Here is a 14,803-nt window from a genome sequence, read left to right as displayed (position 1 = left end):
GTTCAGTTCAATTCAGCTCAGCTCCTAATTTCCTTCTCTTATAAAATATTTAGTTCAGTTCAGTTTAGTTTAGTTTAGTTCAGTTCAGTTCAGTTCAGCTCAGCTCAGTTCAGTTCAGTTCAGCTCAGCTCAGCTCAGTTCAGCTCAGTTCAGTTCAGTTCAGCTCAGTTCAGTTCAGTTCAGCTGAGTTCAGTCAATGAAAACAGGCCCTTAGATATTCAAATATCAATTTCAAATCGGATACTAATACCATATAATCAAGTTTTGGTTCCTAAAAAAAAAAAAAAAAATATATATATATATATATATAATCAAGTTTTGTATTAGGATTTTTAGCTCGAATGCTCTTTTAGAATCTTCATGACAATTGACATCAATGCTTAAAATATTTAAGATTGATGTTGGCAATGTATTTGCATTGATATATACGATAACACGATTTGATTCAACCATGAGTGAGTTAGTTAGTCTTTAACCTTTTGATTTGCTTATTTGAGTAGTATGAGCTTAATCATTTAATAAATATGCAAAATTAATGTTGATGTATTTCAAAGCAAAATTGACACAATTTAGCTTAAGGCCATGCAAAACCTTTTGTCTTTTTGAAGATCAAAATGTTAAAAAATTTGATTCACATTGGATTTGATCTGATACTGATTACAATTGGATATGGTTTGGGTAACAATTAACAAATATTCGATCCATATGTCTAGAATTTTGCCTATTCCTGGTTTTTTATTTTTTTAAACCTAATTAAAGGATTTCAGTCTTGATAGAGTATAAAACATATTCTTGGGTACGATCTCAATCATCAATATAAGATTTTGGTTAAGATGGTCCGTTAACATGGTATAAGAGCTAGCGTAACACAAAGGTCACGAGTTCGAATCTAAATTTTCTTTTAAAAAAATTAAAGAAAAGGTAATGAACTAAGGATATTTGTGGCCCTAATGAGTTACAGATAAACATTACTCTGTAATACATTTCTATATTTGGTTTTAAATTAATAATCTATGACATAAACACACGTATATATATTAGTGTAATGAACGAAACTTTTCATTTATTTTACCACTAGGATTGGTTGTGTACATTATTTTCTTTACCAAATGATCATTTATTAATTAATTGAGATGATATGGTTTGCCTTTTTATTCACAAACTTATGTTAAGGTCTTATTTTATCAAACTCAATTCCAAATTTAGACAAGATAGGTTTAGAAAAAATAAATTCAAATAAGTTTTGATAAGATCGAGCTATCATATTTAATTTACAACTAAAATATATAAATTTTGAGAGTAAGGAATAGCTCAAGTGGTTAGAGTCTGGGATCGATTCTCACCCCCGCCCTTGTGGCTCTCTAAACACCAATATATATATATAGAAAAGTAAAAATCAAATAAATAAAAAAAAAAAAACTATATTAAATTTTTCATTATTGATGACAATACTTTAAGAAACATAATAATCATATAATAATTCGGATTTCAAATTTATCGGATACAAATATCATACTTAGGGCATGTTCCGATTGACTGAACTCAACTGAGCTGAGCTGAACTGAACTGAACTGAACTGAACTGAACTTATTAATTAGTGATTTCTAACTACGGATTAGTGATCTTTGATTATTTATTGATTATTTATTACTATACATATGTGTATATACAAATGTACATGTTATTATTAATAATAATAATATTATTATTATTATTAATTTTGATTATTATTATTATTATTTATTGATTATTATTATTATTATTATTATTATTATTATTATTGTTATTATTATTATTATTATTATTATTATTAATATTATTTATTGATGATTATTATTTATTACTTATTGATTATTATTATTATTATTATTATTATTATTATTATTATTATTATTGTTAATATTATTATTAATATTATTATTATTATTATTATTATTATTATTATTATTAATAAGAGCTTAAAAGAATGAAATTTGGCTTTATATCATTAGCAATATCATTAGACGTAAATTAAGAGCTGAATTGAACTGAACTGAACTGAAATGAACTGAACTGAACTGAACTGAGCTGAACTGAGCTGAACTGAACTGAACTGAACTGAACTGAACTGAACTGAACTGAACTGAATTTCAACGGAAGAGAACAGGCCCTTGCAAATTCCAAATATGTAATATCCGATCCAAAATGATTTTAGATCAAATATCTGATTTATGCTCAAATCTATCTATCTATCTATATATATACTAAAGTAACAACCGCGGATGTCATCACTGCCTACGTGTCACTTTCTTATTTTATTTTTTTCCCTCCAAAATACATGGATGATGTCATATTTTTCCTTTACAAGCTACCCTATTTAACATTGCTTTGAAAATTAAATTCCATTTGAATTTTTAAATTTTTGGTTTTCTATAGATATTTTGTTATTTAGTTATTTATGATTTGTTAACAATAGTTAATAATATAATTTAATTGAAATTTCCTAATTAAATATGAAAATTATGCACTTTTGGGAATTGTATATTCATATTTAATCAAAAATTAATTAGGAAAACGGAGGAAATAGATATTTTATTTCAATATGTGTTCAATTCTTATTATAAAATCGTGCATCGCACGGGATTAACCTAGTGCTCAACTATAACTTTAGCCCACCTAACTTAAAATAAAATAAATATCAATAAGAATTTGTCATTTTGCAAAAATAAGTTGGTCATACATTGAGCCGACATTAGATTGAGAATTGGGCATACCATCTTCTTTCTTAGTTGTTATACTTTTATTTTTACAGTTTTTAAGACACTTTTTAAAGATGAGATAGAAAAAAAAAAAAAAAAAAAAAAAAAAAAGATGGATCCATGTGAGTAGGAGAGAGATAGAGAAAAAAGAATATAAAAAAAAATAGAAAATATTGTAACTAATTATAAATTTCTAAAATGGAAAACTGTAGCAATTAAAAAGAAACGAAGGAAGTATATTGAAAATTGTATTATTATAAATTACACATAGGGACATAACATAATAATTAGTAATGTATAAATCATTTAGAAGCGGTGGAATGCTTTAACTATCATTATACTATACATCATTGTGTATCACTTACAATTAAATAAAGCAATGGAAAATATATTAATACCTCGTAATCATCAAGAAATGTATCGCAAGTTTTTTGTAATTATGTAATATTGATGAGAAGTCGATCAAAAAATAGTTTAATTGTGTTGCATTAATATGGGATTAAAATTAAGGCCCTATTAGCAAAATGTTGTTGTAGACTTGTAGGTAGGGCTGTACACAGTTTGGTCTGGACCGTAACCAAATCAGACCAAACCGCATTTTAGCGGTTTGGTTTGGTTTACGGTTTGGTTTCGATTTTTTGGGAAATACGGTTTGCGGTTTGGTTTGGTTTTTCAAAAATTATAAACCAAACCAAACCGTAAACCAGTAAACCGCATTTTAATATGTATATAATTTTTAAATAAATTAAAATAGTTATTATATATTATGAAAAAAAAAATGAAAAATCATTAGAAGACTATAAAGTCAGTATACTACTATACTCAATCTCAAATATCAATACTTAAAATTCAATAGGTCATATAACTATAATGTAGTATGAATTATTTTTTTGGACAAATGTATTATGTTTTTTTCCATTGTTAATTTGTTATGTATTATTTTTATTATGGGTTATTGTGTTAGCACTGAGCACTTGATTAGTTGGTTGTTATTTTTATTAAAAATTTGTAGTATAATTCAATCCCTTTGAGCTAATGATTTGAACTTTATTATAATTTTATTAATATTTGACAATTTTTAGAAAAAAATGTTGTCTCCTCATAAACCGCAAACCAAACCGCACCAAACCGCATTATTACGGTTTGGTTTGGTTTGGTTTCAATACTAATATGGTTTGGTTTGGTTTGGAAAATTGACCAAACCGTATTTTGCGGTTTGGTTTGGTTTAGACTCAAACCGCACCAAACCAGACCATGTTCACCCCTACTTGTAGGGGCGGCAATTAACTATGAAGGTATTGAAATTAAAGCAGAGTGTTAAAATATTTGTTGGTTTGTTCCAAATAAAAAATAATAATAAAAAAAAGTCGTTATAAATTTTTCGCTATAGATTTTATTTATGTGTTTATTTGGACTAGCTTAACCCACTAAAAGATACACCCTCCTTTTCTTTTTGTTTGTTACGTTTGTAGGTGAAACTAATACGGTTTAAAATCGAATCGAATCATAAATCAAATCAAATTAATATTGCGATTTGGTTAAAAAAAAAAATCCAATAGGCACATATCTAAATTATAGCCCAAATCTAATTTAAGTCTTACTATATATGGTCAAAAATAGGTTATGTTGAGTCAGGCCCAAAAAAAGTTACAAATCAAAGCTCAAAACACTAAGCCCCCAAAATTGTGAAAACAGTGTGGTTTGGTTTGACCAAATAATAATATGGTGTGACACGGTTTGAAAAATCTCAAACCAAATCAATATGGTTTGGTTTCGGTTTGGGCTATAACCCACACCACAAACCAAACTTTCACCCCTAGTTACGCAATAGGTCTAAGCTGCACCCTTGTGCTGTTGTGCACCTATTTTAGATGCAACATCAGCCCACAAGCCTAATTTCAAACGTGCCCCATTAAAAAAACCTCAAACCAAAATGAGCCCACCCAAAAACTAAACATATTTTAAAATACAGCCCACTCTACCATTACTTTCAACAGCTATTATTTTTTAAAAATAATTTTTTTAAAAAAAGTTACTCTTAAAGTTAAATTTTTGAAATTTATTACTCCTCCCTTGATTTTCTTTCTCTGACAATCAAACACAATTCACTCTCTCTGTAAAAACAATCATGAATATTTGAGATGAGATGAAAAATCAAACGAATTCTCCCCCAAAAAGAGGCAATTTTATGTAAATTTCACTTAATTTTGTTTGAATTTATATGATTATCACTTAATTTTGTTTGAACATTGTTGGATACTCTGTTGTTCAAAATTTTTTATTGGAATTGTCAAAAAATTAGTGAAATCAAACGTATACCTTATTTTCACATTCTAAAATGCATATGTTCATATTTTGAATTCTTATGTTCATATTTTGAATACTTATGTTTACTTTATGAAATGCATATGTTCATATTTTTTATGCATATGTTCAATTTCTTAAATGCTATGTTCATATTTTGAATCCTTTTGTAAACTTTCTGAAATGCATATATTCACTTTCTAAATCCATATATTCATATCTTTATGTATATGTTCACCTTCTGAAATGCTTTTTTTTTTTAAGGGACACCTTCTAAAATGCTTAATTATGTTCATACGCATTCAAAAATGAAGCAATACATATGTTCATATTTAAAATGCGTATGTTCATTTTCAAAAATGCATATGTTCATATTTTTAATACTTATAATGCGTATGTTTCATAATCAATTTATTTTTTATTTCTTCAATTTTCTTATGTTCATAATTATAGGCCGTAAATTCAATTCATATGAATACATGTTCACAAACCTAATCAAATTGATCAAAATTTATTAAAAAATCACATAAAAAAAATCGAAATTCATACATAGATCATATTGAAAGAAATTAAATTAGATACAATTATAATTGAATATAACCTAAAAAAAACCTAATTAACAAAACAAACCACTGATTCCATAGTAAGCAATAAAATCAATGAAAAAGTGAAACAAAAGATAAAAATAAAGAAAACTAAGGAGAGAGAAAATGACGAACGGAAGAGGAAAAACCGAGGTAAATAAAATTTTGATGAAAATTATGATCGAAATTTTGATGAAAATTATTATTGAAATTTTGATGAAAATTTTGATTAAACTATGATAGGAAAGAAAAGTGAAGAGAAAAGTAGTACAATCAACTTGTGTTCATCACCTATTATAAAATGCAAATACCCAAAAATTGTATATTAATCACAAATTTAGAAAATATAACCAATTAAACCAAATTACAAATCAATAACATACACTAACTTATACTTACAATCTCTTCAAGATTCAATTAAATCCATCACGGATCAACGAAAATATAAAAAATGGAGGAGAGAAAATTTTAATAGAAGAAGATAATATCAAACACAGTGCGTGGAGAGAGAAAATTTCAAAAAAAAATAAATAAATAAGAATTAAGTAAAGAATTTGGAAAAAAAGAGAAAAATGTATGTGAAAATTAAGAAATAAGAAAAGAAATAAAATAGGAAGAAGATTGAAGGAAGGAGATGAATTAATATATACCAATACTCCAGTAGTACATAGTATATATGTGTGTTTGGTATATAAAATGGGGTATTTGATGACTAGTGCAGTCACCTTAAATGCAAAAGGGTACATCTAAGAATATGTCCTTGATGAGTGGTACAGTCACCTTAGATGCACAAGAATATACCCTAGTTATGTAGCCTTTCCAACTAATTGAATGGAATTTTTTTTTTAACTTTTACGATTTCCAATACACATATTTGAGTACAAATATGTATTACACTAACAAAAGCAAAATCTTTTTTTGGAGAAAATTTTCCCTTTCAAACTCTACTTAATTCCTTTTTTTTTTTTTTTTTTTTTTTTTTTTTTTTTTTTTTAACCCTAAGAGCATTATGTCTAATTTAGGGATGGCAATCTAGTCCGGATCCGACCCTATTCCGCCCCGATCCGAGGTAAAATATCCGCTCTGAGTCCGAGAAAAAAGTAATCCGAGTTCGACTCCGTTAAAATAATCCGACTCCGAGTCGGAGGAGGGTCGGAGTCGGATCCTACAAAAAATCCGAGAAAAAAATCCGACTCCGACAAATGTCCGACTCTGACGGATTATCCGAATCCGACTCCAATAAATAGTGGATTTTTGTGTGGGTCATGGTGGCATTGGGTGTGGGTTGTAAAGGCCCAAATAGCCCAACATCTCAAAGTATATTGAATAATGAAAAAAAAAATCGGAGTCGGGTTGGATCGGAGTCGGAGTCGGAGGTCGGATATTGAAGTCGGAGTCGGAGTCGGATGTCGGATGTCGGATGTCGGAGTCGGAGTCGGATGTCGGATCTAACATCCGACTTCCTGTCGGGTCGGAGTCGGATTTAGCTTAATCCGCTCCGAGTTCGACCCGTTGCCATCCCTAGTCTAATTATGTATGGTTGTGCACATTTTTTCTACCCAATTCAATTAGTTGATTAAAACTTTATTATTTATTTATTTATGGGTTGTCAATTGACTTACATTTACATTTATATAGAGACTTCTATATTTCAATTACTTTTCCATATTAAATTTGAAAATCGAGCATAATTCGGGCATTATCTGTTGTACAATTATATGTGAGTTATACTATATTAGACCTGACAAACGGGTTGTTCGGGTCGGGTTTGAGCCTTGTCAATTTCAGGTCAGCAAATATTCGGATCGAAGTTGGGTCGAGTAGGGTGCATTCGAGTTTCAGGTCAAATTCAGGTCAACACTTCGGGTTAAGTTCGGGTCGGGCCAAGTTCGGGTCTAGTCAGTTCATGTCAAGTCATTTTAGGTCCGGCCAATTTTTAGGATCAATTTTCGGGTCAATTTTGAGTCAGGTCAATTTTGGGTCGGGTCAATTTAGGTTGGGTCAAGTTTGGGTCGAGTCACTAAAATAAATTCACTTAAAAAAATATACTCGCAGTTGGAAAAATTAAGTAAAATTGTTAAGAAAATAAAAAAAATCGTGAGAACCTATTACTTTGGAAAGAAAGAAGCCCTAAAATAAGTAATTCACCATTTCACCCTATTCACTTCAGGAATCGGCTCACTTCGGGCCGGGTCAAATTGGGTCGGGCCACTACATGTTGGTCGATTCGGGTCAATTAATTTGGTTTTAAATCTGGTCGGGTCACTTCGAGCCGGGTCAAGTTTGGGTTTCGGGTTAATTTCGATTCGGGTCATTCGGGTCGGGTTATTTCGGGCATCGGGCCATGTTCGAGGCAACTCCATTTCGGTTCAGGTTAGGTCAAGTTAGTTCGAGGTCAGGTTAGAATTGCCAGATCTATACTATATAGTGTAAAAAAGTTTATATTTTAATTGGAAAATATTTATTCAATCAAGGCTAACAAGATCCTACTTTCTCTCAAAAGAAAAAAACAAAGATCCTACTTGATATGGCTTAAACTCAAAGTTTTTAATAGCTGACCATAAAAATCAAAATACAAGTATAACAAACAAAGAGAGTACTTATATTAAGAGTACAAACAAAAACAAACAAAGAGAGTAATTAAGAGTTATTTTACCAAAGTTGGGGTGTTCAATCCAAACAAATAAACATTGTCGATTTGTGATAAGAGTCATAAGACTGATAACATATAGTGTTATAGTTGGTGGGTTTTCCTCTTTTTGAGGTATTTTATTTTATTTTTTTGTCTACCTTTTAGAGTCCAAAGTTTAATTTCTAAGTCCAAAATTTTTGTAACGAGATCCCAATTGAAGTGTCTAAGTCAAGATTGGTGAAGTTGGTCGGGTCTATTTTAAATTTAAGTCATATTAAATTACGATGTCGGTAAAATATATACAAGTAAAATCTTAATTTGTGTAGACACCCATTTGTGTCTCCCCAAAATCAAAACCGGTGATGAGTACCTTTCACGTCGAATCATAATCGAATGAAGTGAAAGTGTGGAAAGTCTAGTGTTGCGGAAAGTTTTAATTTCTTTTCTCTTCTCTCTGTTTTTGAAAACTTATTTTAGGAAAACAGCCAATCCAGTTTGGTTGGTCCATGATATGGGTCCAATAGTAGTACAGTTGGATGGGGCTTCACAAGAGCTTTCCAACAATATATTATAAGCTCAATTCCGATGAATATTGAGGAAGTTATGACCAATTTACTAAACTGGGCCCGGTTTGAGCCTTATGTACGGCCCAATGATCTAGGGGGGGGGGGGCCTAATATGATTTATCATTCCTAATGCAATTAGGAATGGTTTTAGTTTTCTAGATTCTTCTAGAAGGTTCTTTTCATTCCTAATTCAAGTAGCATTGATAAATTGACCTTTGTTGACTTTTCAGAGTTTTAATTAAAATCAAATAGCATTTTCGAGGAAAAGATGCGATTTTATCCTCCAGTACGGCAAACTTATCTGATTTTCGAAAACGCGTTAAAAACAGGCCTGGCGCCTGACTCCAGGCATTGGCGCCTGGCGCCAATTAGTTGGTGCTGGCGCCAGCTCTGTTTTGCGTGCGCCAACCTCGTTTTGCGTGCGCCAACCTCGTTTTGCGTGCGCCAAGTGCTCTGTTTTGATATTTTATCTTTTTGGCTGATTTTCTCTATAAATAATGTATTAAAAACACCATTTTCATTCACCAATTCTCACGAATTCTCATCAGCAATCAGTTTTCATTCGCAATCATTAATTCTCTAATTCTCTCTTTGTAGACACCTAAAAATGTCTCCCCAAAACCAAACCCGATGATGAACAACCTTTCACCGCCACTATTGGTCGGGTTTAGTATTTAATCCCGAGAGTGCTTAAAAAATCATATTTTATTAAATTCATATTTTTGAACAGTCCATGGATTAGTCTTGATGTTTGGTAAAAGCATAGTTTTAATTTCGGCCCAAACTTATTAATTAATTTTAAGCCCAAACCTTTTTTATTTTATTGTTTTATTATTTATTTTTGGCCCAAACCTTTTATTTATTTTTATTTAATTATTTTCTTATTTTAGCCCGAATAATAAAAAGTCAGAAAAGCCCCGAAATTATCAATCGGCACTTAAAATGCCGAAGGAAATTAGGGTTAAAAATGTATTTAGACGGAAAAACGGGCTGGAATTTCCCGCGCCACGGCAAGTACCTATCGTGTCACGGGAATCCTTCCCGTCTGACGGTGGGATTTCCCGTGACACGGGAAGTCTGCCGTGACACGGGACATTCCGTGTCTTTTCCGCGTAAACCCTTGACGCGTTTTCTATCCCGTTTTCTGAAAATTTCCCGCGTCACGCCAAAAGTGTACCGTGACACGGGAAAGTGTACCGTCTGACGGTGGAGCTTCCCGTGTCACGGTACAGTTTGACCGTGTCACGGGATACTTTTTTAGGGTTTTATCATTTTAGGGTTCCGTGTGCTCCCTCAGCACATTTTCCCTATAAATACCCCCCTCATTTCTGATGAACGGGGCACCGAGTAATTCTCTTATTTTATTTTCTCTCTTCTATGCTTTAGCCTAAACACTAGCCTACCCTTTTCACTTCAAAATTCCTTCTTCAAGTACTCAAAGGAGTCCATACTTTACTCGTGGTTCTATCCTTAAGCCAAGGCGTGAAAGGTAGAATTGTTTGAGGGTTTGGCCCCAAAATCAACTTTACTTTATTTAATTCAATTTAATTATTGTTTTATTATTTCCTTGAAGTTACTAACTCGTTTATTATTTTGTAGTTGCAAACAAACAGAATCAAAGTAAGAGTCATGCTCCTTTTATTTTTATTATTTTTCTAACGATTTTATGTTGTTGAAATTGTGATTAAATTGGTTTTAATATTAATGTTATTCTATTATTGATCACCGTATTGTATGTTTAAAGGGAATATGTAATTGAAAATTACGCCTAATAAGATAATTTGGACAATCGGTTTAGGATCCTTTTAATCTTATTATTAATTGAAGTGATCACAAATATTTTAGAATTATGTGTGCATTAATGTTCCACCAATTTAGTTAAATAATAGTTTGGAGCGAATTGAATTATTGTTTGTATGCCTTTGAGATCGCAGGAATGCTTTTCAATATAAGAATCGAGTAGAGGCCAATACGGGCGAATGTGACTCCATGACTCACTTCGTACCATCATCCCCGATCCTCCTTTCGTGGTTCCGAACCATATGGAGTTAGTAATCTCATGGATTATGAATGGGGTGTAACCTTCACGGGTCAATCGTTGTTGCCTTCGTTATCCCTTATTCGTGGTTGCCTTTTATGATCCGTGAACGGTTTACAAGTTCCTTAAAAACTTGTTGGCGGCTCCCTACTTTCCTTGTCCCTAATCGTATTATGTGAATTCCTACTTCCTATGAGGGCCAAGCATATTCACCACATGCTTTTAAAGTAGGCGCACTTCAAACGACGCCTACAATTTGGCGACTCCACTGGGGAGGATTCTTAATTATTTATCGATTTGAGTGATCGGTATTTAATTAAGATGAGTGGATGAGACTTGAAAGATTCTTGAAAAAATATTCCTGTGATTAATTTGGCATTTTTTCTTCTGCATAGACGTTTTAACGTCGCATTCAGGTCTGTCCCGTAGGAAAAATTGGATAACTTGGTTGCGCGCGAAGGAAAACAGGGCACTAGTCAGATCTTCTGACTGCCGTGCCACAGTACAGTGCACCGTCTGACGGTGCACAGTACCGTGACACGGGAATTTTTGTCGTGTCACGGCAGTCCTAAAATCAGTCCGGTGGCTTATTTTCTTTCCTCACAGTTGACTTCCTTCGATTTTTCTGAAAAAACGTATGTGTTCTACATGCGTCTTAGCCCCGGGGGATTTAAGCTCTATCGACCCAAAAACGCTCATGGCAATAAGGGTTCATCCGAGTTATTAAATCTACCCAAACCATGGAGTCGAGTTCGATTTCATCACGAACTCGCAGAGCTGCCCATTGGCATACACCCTCAAAGGAGGCTGCCTTGCTAACGCGTCCAAACTCTTAACCATGGTACCCTTTTGACACCCAAGGCTTAACCAATAGTTGAACATAGATCTTGACTCTAGGTTGCGAACTTTTTTTTATCATAGTGCCTAAATGCTATGTGGTTGTTTGGTGCTAACCTTCACGTGTTTGCTCTTTTGTTTAACCCATGACTGAGGGTTTTTATTCTCACATAGTAATTAGTACGGACCTAAAATCGTTTAAAATCTGGAAAAACCACAAAACTGACCTGGAACTGCGCACCGTGTCACGGCATGTTCTGCCGCGCCACGGTGAACAGTGCCGTGACACGGGGCTCACTATCGTCTGACGGCAGACTGCACCGTGTCACGACAGTCTACACCGTGACACGGTGCCCAGGAAAAGTGTCATGTCAGTCTTTTTTTGATTCTTGTGCGTACGTATGTGGATGTTGTGTCCGGTTTGGTGTCATGTCTAGTTGTACGGTCAAAACACGCGTCCATAACCTCACCTAATCACTCACATATCGTGTTCACACACTTTTTTCTTTAGTCGTGCACTACTTTTTGACCGTATTTTAGGGTAGTCTTGTTTTTTGTGTCGTTTTTTTTTCGGAGTAAGTCGGATGGTATCCTCCCTTTAAAAATAAACAAGTAGAATTTCAAAATTATAGATTTTTTTTAAAAAAAAAAAAACAAAAAAATTCTCGTGCCACGTCAGCATCCACCGTGGCACGGGAATGAGTGCCGCGACACGGGACTGTCTACCGTGTCACGGCACAGTCCACCGTGGCGCGGTGGACTTGCAGCAAAAAAAATAAAATAAAATTCCCGTGCCACGTCAGCATCCACCGTGGCACGGGAATGGGTGCCGCGACACGGGACTGTCCACCGTGTCACGGCACAGCCCACCGTGGCGCGGTGGACTTGCAGCCAAAAAAAAAAAAAAAAAAAAAATCCCGTGCCACGTTAGCATCCACCGTGGCACGGGAATGGTTGCCGCGACACGGGATTGTCCACCGTGGCACGGTGGACTTGCAAAAAAAAAAAAAAAAAAAAAAAAAAACCACCGCGTCACGGCAGCTCGTCACGTGACACGGTACAGTCTTCCATGTCACGGTGCCCTTGAAATAAGTCCAGTCAGCTTTTTTTTAAGTCTTCTGCGTTAATTTGGTCCTCGCGTCAGTCATTTTGGATATTGTTCACATGTCTAGCCATACGATCATACCACGAGTCTTATGACATCACTTAGTCACTCACGAGTCAAGTATAGTCCACACACTTTCTTTATGTTCCGACTCGAGTCGTGCACCAGGTCGTTTATGATCGTATATTAGGTTCATGCACCCTTTTTTCGTCATAATAAAAAATGAGTGGAGTTTTCTCACCTGTTTTCAAATGTCTATTTTTTTCCTTCCTTTCCTATCTTGAGCAATAAGTCAAACAATTAAGTGAATTATTTTATTTCACAGTACTTGGTCAAGGAACAGGGATAGATTAATACGGTTCGAGCCATTACCGCAACAATCTCTCAGATCTAATAGGCGTTCAAAGAGAACTTTGTCATCTCCGTTACTCATCACCTTTCAATGGCCACTAAAGAAGACATTGAGAACATCAACAAATCCATTGAGGCACTGTCTTCCATGATGCAAACCCTTACCACTAGGGTCACTACCATGGAACAAAACAAGGTCACTGTTTCCACCCTTGACAAACTGAAGGAACAAATGAGTAAGATCTCTGAGGATTTCACTTATGTGGAACGACCTCCCACTCCTTTGGATGTGAAGGATAGACTCCCTGAAAAGTTCTCCACTGCTGATATTCCAAAGTTCAAGCCTACTGACAATCCAATATTCCATTTGAAGGCGTTCTCTGCAACCATGGCTCTTAAGGGATTGGACGTAACACTCTTCCCTACGGTGTTCCCTCTCTCCTCAGAACATGCTTGCCAACAATGGTTTTATTCCTTAGATGCCAAGCATACTGCGACTTGGCAAGATGTCACCGAAAGTTTCATGAATCGTTACAAGTGTAACATTCAAACTAAAACTTCTGAACGTGAACTCTTCATTCTCAAACAGAAAGAGAATGAAGGCTTCACCGCTTACCTGAACAGGTGGAGGGAAACAGTTTCACTCTTGGTAGATCCCCCCAAAGAAAGAGAGATGGTTCGCCTCTTTATTCAAAATCTGACTCATAAATATAGGGAACATCTCAAATTTCTTCCACTGAACACTTTCGAAGCTGTATACGACATCGGCATCAATATCGAGGATGAGCTAATAAAGACTGCTGGTAGTAACAATAATAACACTTGGAAAAACAAGAAGAACAACCATCCTTCTTCTTCATCTTCTAAGCACGAAAATACTACCAACAATATAAGCCAAGTTGATCTCAATGAAGTGTTAGCTCTTGATACTCCATTGCCCAAGAAGAAAAGAACTTACACTCCTTTAGGAATGACTTATGATGCGGCCTTTGATCGCCTTTATAGTTAAGGCTTGATCACACCTATTGGGCCATTTCCAGAGCCAAAACCTGAAGAAAGGAGCGCCAAATGCAATCCCAATGCCCATTGCAAGTACCATGAAGGAAGGGGCCACACTACGGAGCAAGGTTGGAATTTGAAGGACTTCATTCAAGACTTGATGGATGCAAATAAACTTCCTGTCCCTCCAGGCGGCAGGAAGTAATGAATACAAGGCACACAGATCCTTTGTGCAAGATTTCATGCTTTTTTTTATTCTTTTGTTTCAACCCTCTCCCCCAATAAGTCTAGCATAGGTTCCCGTTATCCATGTGTACTGTCTATGTGTCATATTTCTTACCTTTTCCATCAATGAGAATTCCTTTCCTTTGCAATCGATCATCGAATTCATTTGCAAAATAAAAATAAAAATAAAAAAAATCAATTACCGAACTAAACCCAAGGTACACCAATGACTTGAGGCACCTTTGCAACCATGTCATTCCCTGTTAACCGTTCAATCACATTCCATTTCTTCATCAACCATTTTGAGCCTCGTCTAACGTTTGGCCTTCATTTCTTCAACCCACATTCATTTAACCCTGGGATTGGAAGATGTGTAATTGTATAACATTAAAAAAGCAAGTAAAAAAAAAAAAAAGAAAGCAGC

Source organism: Chenopodium album, chromosome 9 (genome assembly GCF_948465745.1).
Source record: "Chenopodium album chromosome 9, dcCheAlbu1.1, whole genome shotgun sequence".
Classification (NCBI taxonomy): domain Eukaryota; kingdom Viridiplantae; phylum Streptophyta; class Magnoliopsida; order Caryophyllales; family Amaranthaceae; genus Chenopodium; species Chenopodium album.
Note: the sequence above shows the minus strand (reverse complement) of the source record.